Source organism: Rhineura floridana, chromosome 1 (genome assembly GCF_030035675.1).
Source record: "Rhineura floridana isolate rRhiFlo1 chromosome 1, rRhiFlo1.hap2, whole genome shotgun sequence".
NCBI classification, from domain to species: domain Eukaryota; kingdom Metazoa; phylum Chordata; class Lepidosauria; order Squamata; family Rhineuridae; genus Rhineura; species Rhineura floridana.
In genome coordinates, this window is record NC_084480.1 from 131,284,738 (window position 1) to 131,297,778 (window position 13,041).

Consider the following 13,041-nt stretch of genomic DNA (forward strand, 5'->3'; position numbering starts at 1 on the left):
CAGTGTGCTGTCAATGTATGGTGTGTATACAGGCTTTATTGTTTTGGTGCAACATACTAACATGACTATCCCTCTGGAAAGTGATAGGATTCTGAGGCAAATAAAATGGTATAGACTACAAGATTATGTCCAGTGTGTAAAATAACTAGCCTATGTTGATACAAAGATGAATTCAACACAATTGCCCTTAATATCTGTTTTATTATTACCTTGATTCTACAGACGAATATGTTCTTTACAACTTACAGAAAGCTATTCTGACATGGTTGTAACTTGTCCCATGCTTTTAATCATATGCAATTTAAATGTAAAACCTGGATCCAAAGACCCACACAGCTAGTTCAACAGGAAGCGTCTAAACTTGAGTTTCTCAAAGAGCAGCTCCTCATACCATGCGGCAAATCTGTTTTGAAACTGAGGGAAATTTCAAAAAGCTTGTGACATCCAGTGAGTACATGCAAGCTCTTGAGCCTGCGAAACTAGCACTATGGAATTGGATCCCAGTGTAATCTCAAGGCTTAAATACACTTACTAGATAAGTTCCATTCAACTCGGAGAGACTTACTACTCTGAGTAAACATGTTTAGGATTGCACCACATATTTGTAGGCTAATTGATCACACAACAATATATTCAATACAAAAACATAACATAAAAACCCATTAAGTGAAAATCTGAGGCCTAAAGTTAGTAACAATTCCTTTCCTTATACTGTACACATTGTATAGACACATTGTAGACTGCTAAATCAGCTTACTCATTACTTTTCATTACCAAATAATCTTGTATGAATAAGCAACGGAGCAAAATATATTAAGCAACCAAGCAAACTATATCAAATATTTTTGATAATGTTTATTTTTCAAGTTTTGAGAAATGTCTGGGCTATATTCAGTTGACATGTCCCATCAGTGCAAGGATGACCACTAACACAATGGGACCTCCCCCTGTGCATGCCCCGTGCAGAGAATGTCAGCTTTTTTTTAGGACAAGTACTAAGAAGTAACACTTTCAAGGCTGCATACTAATAGCCAGATTGTTGGTTTGAGAAAGGTGTATACACCCATCTCAAGGTACAAGGGGGCTGCAGGTTTTTAAAGTGAAATACATGAAGAGTCACAAATGTGGAGTGCACACACCATGATACCTGTTCCATGCCAGTGTCAGTACTCTCCAAAATAGTCCCTCAAGCCCAAGATAGCTGCTTTAGAAAGGTTTACAAAGGTTCATGCTAATGTCATTTGGTTTCGATGGGATAGAGAAGACATAACGACCAGTTCACCTCTTTCTGCTAATTACCTCTTGGCAATATGGATGCAAGCAGCTCCAGAACAAATCAAAGAAGTTGCTGAGACAAATGGCCAACATTTTTTAAAATTTCCTGTTGACCTCTTGTCTACATTTGCTATCTTGCATCAACAACAAATTCTTATTAGTGGCCCCACAGCAATGTCAGACAAGCAGTAAAAAGAATTAACACTTCCTTCCCCTGTGCTGGCTCCTACTGGCAACAAACCTTTGCCTATGCTGTTATGCTGAAAATATATTACTGTTTTAACCTGATTCTTTCTACATATTTCCTATGCTATTATCTGGCTCAAGGCCCCCTTCTTACCATCTGACTGTTTCTCCCTATTTGAACTGCCTTATATTTTCTCTTAATTTAATTTTACTCAAGTTTATTTGTAAAAGTCTGAGTTTGTGCCATGCTGTTGTTTTGTGAATAGATATAAGAGAAATGAAACTTAATTTTGCAAGTTTATCTAGTTTCATATCATCCCTTAAATTTGTTTAGTGGATTCTAAGCATCTGTTCCTCAATAGATGGACCCCAATCCAGCTCCTGCTCACAATTTCTCTCTCCCTTCTGTGTCTCATTTCAATTGCCCTTGTATTTCTTTGCTTCTTAATGAAATAATAGTACATGCGTCCTCATGTAGAGCATTAATAACAGGTGCCATATATAATAAATCAGGGTACAATATTAAAAATAATTAACATTTATATTGTGCTTTATATGCATTATCTCAAGTAAGCACAAAACTTTGGGGGGATTTGGATCACAGTCTTAGAGACTTTTTGCTCTGCTGAGGACAAGAAGAGGAACAGCAGCTGGACTATACTGTTACAGGATTTAGGGGGTTCGTTTGGATGATGTCTGTGGGCCTGTAATTCTGTACAGTAGGGCCCCGCTTTTTGGTGCCCTGCTTTTTGGCACCCCGCTTTTTGGCGTTCCGTTAATATGGTGCCAGCGGCGTGATCAGCTGGAGGGGGGGCTGGAGCTCCCCGCACTCCAGCTGATCACGCCAGAGGAGGGGAAGATTGGCTGGAGCTCACTGCAGCTGATCTTATCCTCCTCGGGGGCGGTCAGACTCGCACACTCCAGCTGATTGTGCCCGAGGAGCGGAAGATCAGCTGTAGCTCGCTGCAGCCAATCTTCTCCTCTTCTGGAGCGATCAGACTCCCGCTCGAGCTGATGGCACCCGAGGAGGGGAAGATCTGATCTTCTCCTCCTCTGGTGCAATCAGCGGGTTAGGTTCCAGACCCCCACGCTACAGCTGATCCACTTTCCAGCAGTTTTTGTTTTCTGGCGGGGGTCTGGAACCTAACCTGCTGTATGAGTGGGGCCCTACTGTATATGGAAGGAACCGGCTGAACTGGTCAAGATAGTTTCTTGGTTAAGTTACTAGATCCAGCCAAGTCTGTCAAGTGTCTCCATTAACATGTCTAAAGACTTGGTCAAGAGAAGATGTGCAGCCATAGGAACAAACATCCAGGGATGCTCCTTGAGGAGAGTAACCCTCCCTACCACCACCTGGCTAGGCCCAAGAGGTACATGTGCATTTTGAATTAGTCTGATCTTGGAGCTGGAAAGAGCGAGAGGCTGACCACTCTGTGCTGAATCCAAATCTATGGCTTTGGGAAGCCTTTCAAGAAATGAAACCTAATGGGAAAGCAAGATCTATTGAGTGTTAATGCTGCAAGCCTCTTCCATTTTATGCTCAGGTTGTATATATGTGTAAATAAAAGCATATATCATAAAGACACCACAGACTAGAGTCAGCTAATTCCAAAGAAACTGAACCCCCACTAAGTGTTGGTACCCCTGGAAGTCTCTCACCGCCTGGAGATTGGGGTGTATGCAACAGTATTCTTCTTAATATTATATTCATAGTGTAATTTTAGTATTTATATTGTATTTTTATTGTCATATATTGTATTTTTTTTGTAGTCCACTTTAGGTATTATTCTAATAGAAAAACAGTAAATATTAAAAAAACAATCCTGGGAAATATGTTAATGTTATTATATCCATATTGTAGGTGGGAGACTGAAAGTACGCAGCCTTGGAGAAAGGAAGGATGGGAATCCAGGTTTAGGAGTAAAAGAGGTGCATGGGGAGTAGTGTCAAATCCTCCATCCATGCAGCATCCTCCCACAGTCCGTCCTTTGATGACACTTTTCTCTCCATTGAATTCTGATGCTGCAAGTAAGCCTGGATGAGAAAAAAATGCTAAGATGAGGAGGTAAACAGTGGGCTGTTGCTCTTTAAATGAGAACATCCAGCCCAGCCCCACTTTGATATGGTATCCTACATTGTGGGTAGTTCAAGCTTTATCAGTGCGTTGGAGCTGGATGGCTGTTAGCGACAGACTGCTCGACCTAAAATCCCAGATTTGTCTGTTCACTGGAATATGCAGATGGACTCTATGCAACTCATGCAATCAAAGCTACCATTCTACATTACAAGTACCCAGCTAGTACAATCCACTGTCCTCTCTGAAGCTGAGAGATGCAGATGTACGCAGGTTCTGTGAGGTTTTCTCTTTATATTAAGGTTACAGTTATGTCAAAAGCTTTCCGACTCATTCACCTAACTTGGCTTTCTAGGAACTAATCGCCTCTCTAACACCGACTAAGCATGTCTTCGCAGACACAGACGTTGAAGCAGCAACTTCCCTCCCTTCAGTGCCCACTTAAGTAGGTTTCTCTTTTGCGTGAAGATGACAACTCCTCCTTAACCCAACTGTTGCTCTTTGCGCCTCAGACGCCAGCAGCAATGGGGTGAAGGGGGATGGACCTCAGCTTCCCCCTCTGAATGATGGGAGCTAACAGTCTGTTCAGGCATGGGAAGTGGCTGGGTGGCCAGCTGGGAATCAGCAAGTTGGCAATGCGGTGCTTCAGGCATGGCAAAGGGGGAGTGTCCAAAGGAGCAGCCTCTGACTGCCTAGGCTGTGCTTCCACAGGGGAGCCAGGTGACTGGGTGCACTGCAAGCCCTCCTCCTTCAAGTCATTTCCCCAATCCTCAAAGTCAGAAGCCCCCTCCAGTCCTGGGTCACAACATCATTCCTCCTCCCATGCTGAAACTCACCCCACCCCAGGGGTTTGGGCTTGTCTGGATAAGCTTCATGGAACTCTCTCACCAAATCTGGCACGTGCACATCGGTCGTCACCTCCCAGGATCGTTCCTCTGGAGGGTACCCCAACCACTGGATCAAGTACTGTAACTTTCTTCAGAGCCGCCAAGAATCCAGGATCTGTTCCACTTCAAACTCTTCCTGATCATCCACCACTGGGGGGGGGAGGGGAGGTGGAGATTCCAATGTTTGGATTGGTTCCTCGTTGCTCATCTGCTGTGCCCACTGGCCTGTGTGTGTTGTTGTTTAACGCCAGATCGGTACATAATAAGACCACTCTCATCCATGACATGATCGTGGATGAAGGTGCCGATTTGGTGTGCATTACTGAGATCTGGGTGGGTGAGCTGGGAGGAGTTGATCTAACCCAACTTTGCCCACCTGGATACTCGCTGCAGCACCAGCACACGCTGCAGGGACGGGGGGAGAGGAGTTGCTGTGGTCTACAGAACTTCCATCTCTGTCACCAGGAAACCACTCTGTCTTGGAGCTAGCTGTGAGGGCCTGCACCTAGTGTTGGGCCGAGGAGACAGCAAACTAGGGTTGTTGCTGGTGACCATCCACCCTGCTGCCCGGCAGCTTCTCTGACTGAGCTGGTGGAGGTCATCTTGGCTGTGGCATTGGAGCAGCCCAGAACAATAGTGCTGGGTGATTTCAATGTCCATGCAGAGGTTGCCTCTAGTGTTCCGGCTCGGGACTTCATGGCCTCCATGACGACCATGGGGGTGTTAGGGCAGGGTACATCCTCGACTTGGTTTTTGCTCCAGATGAAGGAAGGGGTGGTCTGGAGATGGGGGGGTGGATGTCACCCCATTGTCATGGTTAGATCACTTTCTGGTGAAGTTTAGACTTATGGCTCTGATCCTTCCCTGCAGGGGTGTGTGGACAGATTAAGATGGTCCATCCCCGGAGACTAATGGAATCCACTGGATTCCTGAATGCCCTGGGGGAGTTCCCAGTAGATAGAGCAGGTGTTCCTGTTGAAGCCCTTATCACGCTGTGGAACAGCGAGGCACATCGGGCTCTCAACACGGTTGCCCCCAAGCACCCTCTCCGGCACTGTGGAGCCTGGCTTGCACCTTGGTACACCAGTGAGCTAAGGGCAATGAAACAGGCTGGACGATGGCTAGAGCACAGGTGGCGAAAGACATGCTGTGAGGCTGATCGGGCACGAGTAAAACATCATAACCATGCCTACTGTGTGGCGGTTAGGGTGGCAAAGAAGGCACACTTCTGTGCCTCCATCGCATCCTCAAGTAGCCGTCCGGTGGAGCTTTTCCGTATTGTCAGGGGTCTGTTGACATCAACTCCAGGAAATGGAGTCTTAGACACTTCGGAGGCCCACTGTGAATTGTTTGCAAGGCACTTTGAGGGTAAAGTTGCTCGCCTCCGTAGCAGTCTTGATGCCCCATCTACATATACTGTAGTCCCCAATGAGGTGTCCAGTGCAACGTCTGCTGCAATTTCTTGGGAACTGTTTCAGTTGATGCGGCCTGATGACGTGGACAAGCTGCTTGCGATGATGCGGCCAGCAACGTGTCTTCTCAACCCTTGCCCTTCTTGGCTTATTAAAGCTTGCCATGGGGGTCTGACCGAGTGGATCCAGGGTGTGGTCAATGCATCATTGCAGGAGGGAGTGGTTCGACCACTCCTGAAAAAGCCCACCGTGGACCCATTGGTTTGTGACAACTACTGACAGGTTGCAAATACCCCCTTTTTAGGGAAGGTGTTTGAGAGGGTTGTGGCGCAGCAATTGCAAGTACTCTTGGATGAAACAGATTATCTTGACCCATCCCAGTCTGGGTTCAGGCCTGGTTATGGGACTGAATCGGCCTTGGTTGCCCTGATGGATGACCTTTATTGGGAGAAGGACAGGGAAGTGCGACCCTGTTACTCTTACTTGATCTCTCAGCAGCTTTTGATACCATTGACCACGGTATCCTTCTGGGCTGACTTGGTGAGATGGGTATTGGAGGCACTGTTTTACAGTGGTTCCGATCCTATCTCCAGGGTCATTCTCAGAGAATAGCATTGGGTGATGGTCTTTTGGCCCCCTGGCAGCTGTACTGTGGGGTGCCGCAGGGTACCATTCTTTTCCCCCATGCTGTTTAACATCTATATGAAGCCCTTGGGAGCAGTCATCAGGAACTTTGGGGAGAGGTCTCAGCAGGATGCTAATGATACCCAGCTCTATTTCTCTGTAACATCTGAATCAGGAGAGGCCATGCAAGCCCTGGACGGCTGCCTGGACTCGGTAGTGGGCTGGATGAGGGCCAATAAACTGAGTCTGAATCCTAGCAAGACGGAGGCGCTGTGGTTGGTGGTTCCCGAGTTTTGATAATTGGTCAGTTGCCTGCTTTGGATGGGGTCGTACTCCCTCTGAAAGAGCAGGTCCACAGCCTGGGGGTGCTCCTGGATCCATCTTTGTCGCTAGAGGCCCAGGTGACCTCAGTGGCTAGGAGTGCCTTTTACCAACTTCAGCTGGTGAGACAGCTGCGGCCATTTCTGGACTGGGATAGCCTGACCACTGTTGTCCACACACTGGTAAACTCCAGGCTGGATTACTGTAATGCACTCTATGTAGGGCTGCCCTTGAGGTTGGTCCGGAAGCTGCAGCTGGTGCAATATGTGGCGGCGAGACTGCTCACTGGGGCAGGGTATCGCCAACATGTCACCCTGCTACTGAAAGAATTGCACTAGCTGCCCATTTGCTTCCGGGCCAAGTTCAAGGTTCTAGTCTTGGTGTACAGAGCCCTATGCAGCTCAGGACCAGGATACCTGAAAGACCGTCTTATCCCTTACATGCCCAGTCGATCACTGCACTCTGCAGGTGAGGGTCTCCTTCTTATCATCTTATCAGGAGGTCCGTTCTGCACAACATAGGAAACGGACCTTTAGTGTGGCAGCACCTACCCTGTGGAATTCCCTCCCTTTGAATATTACGCAGGCGCCATCTCTGCTATCTTTTCAGCACCTTTTGAAGACTTTTCTAAGCCTTTTAAGTTGAGAGCTATCCCAGTCTGTGTTTGTGTCAGAATTGCTTAATATGTTTTTTAATAATGTTCTTCACCCTTTTTAAAAAGTTTTTAAAATGTTTTTAATGCTGTTTTGTCTTACCGTATTTTAAGATTTGTTTTTATGATGTTTTAAAGTGTTTTTAGTGCCTTGTTTGCCGCCCTGGGCTCCTGCTGGGAGGAAGGGCGGGATACTAAATAAATAAATAAATGTTTGATGGGGATCTGGCAGCTGCTCTAGAGTAAGCAGAGAATGGTGAAAGACAGGGTGGACTCTCAAGGAAGGTGGGAGGCGGAGACGAAATGCCATGGGGTTGATCTGTGCTTCTACTTCAAAGGGTCCCAGCCTTCGACCCTGCAATTTCTGACTAGAACTCTTGTGGGCAAGTTACACGTGGACAGCCACACTTTGTCTCCAACCTGTATTTCTGGGCCAGGCTGGCGGTGTTGATTTCCCTGCTGCTTATAGTCATCTTTGGCCTACATTAGTTGTTCCTGTAGCAAGTGCTACATCACCTGCAGTTCCTGCACGAACTCCACTGCTGCCTGTATGGCCAGAGTAGCGCTGGGATGGGCAAAGGTGCGCGGGTGATATCCCAAGTTGGCAAAGAATGGAGTCTGCTGCATTGAGGCATGCACAGAGTTATTATACACGAACTCTGCCAAAGGCAGTAAAGCCACCCAATTGTCCTACTGGTAATTTACATAGCAACTATGATACTGCTCCAAAGTAGCATTCACTCTGTCTATCTGTCCATCTGTCTGGGGGTGGTGCGCGGACAACAATCTCAGCTCACTCCCCAGCAAATGTCATAACGCTTGCCAGAAGCAGGTGGTGAACTGGGTTCCCCGATCTGAAACCAAACTGGAGGGGAGTCCGTGGAGCCAAAAAATGTGCTCTACAAATAATTGGGCAGTCTCTTGAGTAGCTGGCAATGCAGTACAGTGGATAAAATGTGCCATTTTACTGAAAGCATCTACAACCACCAAAACAGTCATCTTCCCCTGGAAGGCAGGGAGTTCCATGATGAAGTCAAGGGTCACCATTTGCCACAGCCCCTCGGGCATGGGAAGGGGCTCTAACAAGCCTGGGGGTCATTCCTGCGCATGTTTAGCCTGCACGCAAGTGGGACAGGATTGGACGTACCTCTCTACGTCATGTTTAATTTTTGGCCACCAAAAGTCCCTTCTGACCGTCTGCAAGGTTTTAAAAACCCCAAAATGTCCAGCAGCAGAGTGTCATGGCATTGGTGGAGGACTTTGGATTGCAACTCTCCAGAAGGCACGTACAAAAGCCTCAGTTACTGTAAACCGCCCAGAGAGCTTCGGCTATGGGGTGGTATATAAGTACAATAAATAAATAGTGGTAAAGCAGCCCTCCCCTTTTAGGGAATCCAGGTGCACAGTTCTGCATTGCTTGCTTCAATTCTCATATGCACTCCTGAGTGTACGGCTTTCTCTTGAGTGCTATGCAAGTCCTCAACCCAAGAGTCAGGGAAACTGGCCACCACCAACTTATCCAATGGTATAATGTGATGTTCTGAAGTAGCATGTTGCTCCTCCTTGAACCCTGGCTTGTGGGGCAAGGCAGCCGCCTGACCATTCTGTGCTTGAGGAATATAATTAATGTGGAAGTGGAATCTAGGGAAGAACTGTGCCCAACACACTTGCCACTGGTTCAGTTTCTGGGCCGTCTCAAGGCTCTCCAGGTTTCGATGATCCATGCGAATTTCCACTTCATGTCACACCCCCTCCAGAAGGTGATGCCAGGTTTCAAAAGCATCCCAAATGGCCAGGAGTTCTTTCTCCCACACCGTACAGTTGTGCTCAGCACAACTCCCTGGCAGACCCATCATCTCAGGTTGTGGTTCTATTTTAGAACCATTATCTGAATATGTAGATTATTTTTTAAAACCATTTATACCAATGATAGGATCATATATTAAAGATTCAGGGGACTTTTTGTCCCATTTAAATAACATTAACACTTTGGAATATCATTCCTTTTTTGTTACAATGGATGTCATATCACTTTATACTAACATTCCACAAAATGAGGCATTACATATTATTGAAACCACTTTAAATAATAGAGAAGATCCTTTCTTACCACCGACCAATTTTATTTGTAATTTAGCAGAAATTGCTTTGACAAAAAACTTTTTCAGTTTTCAATCAAATCTGTACTGGCAGATATCTGGGACAGCTATGGGATGCAAGTTTGCCCCAGAACTGGAAAATCTCTATATGGATTATTTTGAAAATATGTACATTTTAACATCAAAAAATTTATTTTTTAAATATATTTCGGCGTATAAAAGATATTTGGATGATATTTTTTTCATTTGGAAAGGAAATGAAGCTGATCTACATAAGTTCCATACATATGTCAATTCTCAACATCCATCTATTAAATTTGAAATTAACTATAGTAAGTCTCATATTAATTTTTTGGATATCTCAGTAAAAAAAGAGAACAATACACTTATAACATCTGTTTTTACAAAACCTACTGATGCCAATTCATATCATTTTTATGATAACTTTCATCCCAAATATATTAAGAGTAATTTACCCTTTTCTCTTATGATAAGAATTCGAAGGAATTGCAGTGATCTGAAGGATTTTGATGTTCAGGCTAATTCTCTCATACAACAACTGCAACAGAGGGGTTATCCAAAGAAGATTTTTAAAAAGGCTAAGTATAGAGCAAGAATTAAGGATAGAAAGGACTTACTATCAACTAGTATCAGCTGTGAGAAAAATAATAAAGAAAAAAGAGACAACAAATTACTTATACCATTAACCTTTCATGGTTTTAATGGGAAGATACAGAATATTATTTTAAAACATTGGCATTTATTGGAAAACATACCCAAGTGTAGGGAAAAACCCAGATTTGATTTTAAACGTGCACCAAATTTGCAGGATCTTTTGGTACATTCAAATACTCAGGTGATACCCAGGACCACTACCTCCTCCTTTATATCAAATCCACCAGCAGGAAACTTTCCATGTGGTAATTGCAGTGTGTGCAATAATAACAATAAGACCAAATATTTCTTTAATTTGTCAAAAAATAGGAAATTCCAGGTTAGAGAATTTTTTAATTGTAACACACAAGGGGTTAGCTATGGTATCACATGCCCTTGTAACCTTTTTTATGTAGGTATGACTACCAGGAAAATCAAGATCAGGATATGTGAACATAAAAGTTGTATCAGAAATATGAGACGTAATGCCCCCTTAGTCAATCATTTCATCAATCAAGGTCATACTGAATTTGATTTAAAATTTTGGATTATAGAAAAAGGTAAAGGAATAGGTAAAAATTTGAACAATTTTCTGTTAAGAAGGGAGTTATTTTGGATTCATACTTTAAAAACCATAAGTCCATATGGTCTCAATGAAGAAATTAGTTGGCTACCTGTCTTATAATCTAAACTTATTTTATGTTTATCAATTTTTCTTTTTCATATAAGATGATTACAATTCCATGACATAGTATTAAAGCAGCAATATAATTGATGTATGTATTATACTTAGCACTTGTTTGGTTTTTTAAAAAAAATTCAGTATGCAGTATTACCCTTTGTTATATTTCTTTAAGAAAACTCACACAGATGTACTGGTGTTTAGTAATTAGGCCTCCAGGCTTTAATTTGTATAAAAAGAGCATCAACTTTGCCAAACCCTTATATAAAAAAATTTGTGGACAAGGACAATGTGTTAAAAGCATTAATTGCAATATAAGTCTTTTAAAAACAATAATTTTCTCTTTTTTACGTGTAAAAAATTATGTGATATTTCTTTGTATTATTTTCTTTATTTGTGTGTATATCTATATATTTTACAGAATTCATTGGATACTGAATTATATTTGATTCATGTTGTGAGCCAGTTTTATAGTATGTATATTTTATATTATATTGGATTCTTTCTATAAAAATATATTTTTTATATTAAGACATAAATTATATTGTGCTGTATACTCTTTCTATCTTTAAGGCCATTGAAAAATACATTTTGTGTCGAAACGCGTCTGGCTGGACCATCTTGAAAACATCCTCACCACATTAGAATTTGGTTTCTCCTACTAATCTTGTTCCATATCAGAAACAATATTCATATTTACATATTGTTTTTGACATATATTTTTGTAAAAAACTTTTCATGTTTAAATTTAGATATATTCTGTTATATTGATGCATTCTTGGTTTATTTTACCTTATTATAATAAATATTTTCAGGATTTATACTGCAACATTCACCTTTATTTTTTATTTTTTCCTTTGGTGTTCAGCACTTGTCAGCTTTCTGGAGAAGTAAGCGCAGGGTAGCAAGTCCCCCCCTTTCTGGGCTGGCTGCAATAACACAGCTCCAATAGCTACGTCTGATGCATCACTCTCCACCACGAAAGGCTGTTGGGTGTTGGCATGCTGAAGTACTGGTTCTGAGGTGAACATGTGCTTCAGCTGTTTGAACACTTGTTGCACAGAGTCAGTCCAATGAAAGGGTCTCAAATCCTTTAAACAGTCAGTAAGGGGGGCTGTCTTCATGGAAAAGGCAGTGATGAAATGGCAGTAGTAGTTAGCAAACCCCAAAAAGTGCTGGAGATCCTTCTTGGTTTTAGAGGGGTGCCATGAGAGTACACAGTGCACCATCTCTGGATCCATATCTACTCCTGTAGGGGAGATGCGATAGCCCAAGAAATCCAAAGTGGTCAGGTCAAACCCGCACTTCTCCAGCTTGGCATACAGGTGATGGTCTCTGAGCCTCTGTAGCACAGCCCTCACGTGTGCCTCGTGCTATTTGTGGGAGTATGAGTAAATGAGTATGTCATCTAAATAAACTATCACAAAGCAGTCCAAATAGTCCCAGAAGATGTCACTCATGATATTCTGGAAGACAGCTGGAGCATTTGAGATTCCGAATGGCATGGCTAGGTATTCAAAGTGTCCATAATGTGTTTTCAAAACAGTCTTTGGCTGCTTTCACACTGCACTTTATTCTGACGATTTCTTATCTGGTAATTTGTGCATTATATTTGATCTTTCACATAACGCACAAACTAGCTCCAGAATTCTAGTGGAATGTAGTGGAAGTTTAGTGCTAATTTCCGTGATAAACGATACCAGAAATAATCTGTTAGCAAGGCTGGGAACCTGGGAGATTGAAGGAGTTTTTCACTAGCTACAGCCACTCATGTGACAGGCATCCCAGCATGCAGTGTGTTCCTGCCCTTTAGTCATGCAGGGGTTTTTTGCCTGGCAAACGTTGTACCAGTATTCTGGCATCAGTGCACATAGCAGCAGCATTTCCCACACCCCTGTCTTGATACAAGTAAAACAATTTAAAAAGTCAGATCCTAAAGGGAGAGGGCTTGCATGGCGATAGGACGAAATCTTAGACCTCCTACACAGTGGGGAACAGTGTGCATAGGTGAGGAACAAAAACAAGACGTGTGAAAGAGAGTTGCATGAAATGCCGCTATATCAGTTGAAAACGTTGCTGTTCCTTAACGCAACAGGTACTGCAGTCTGAAAGGGATTTTAGAAATTGGGACAGAAGCGCTACCTTTTAATACGTTAAACTAATGCAATCAGCCCC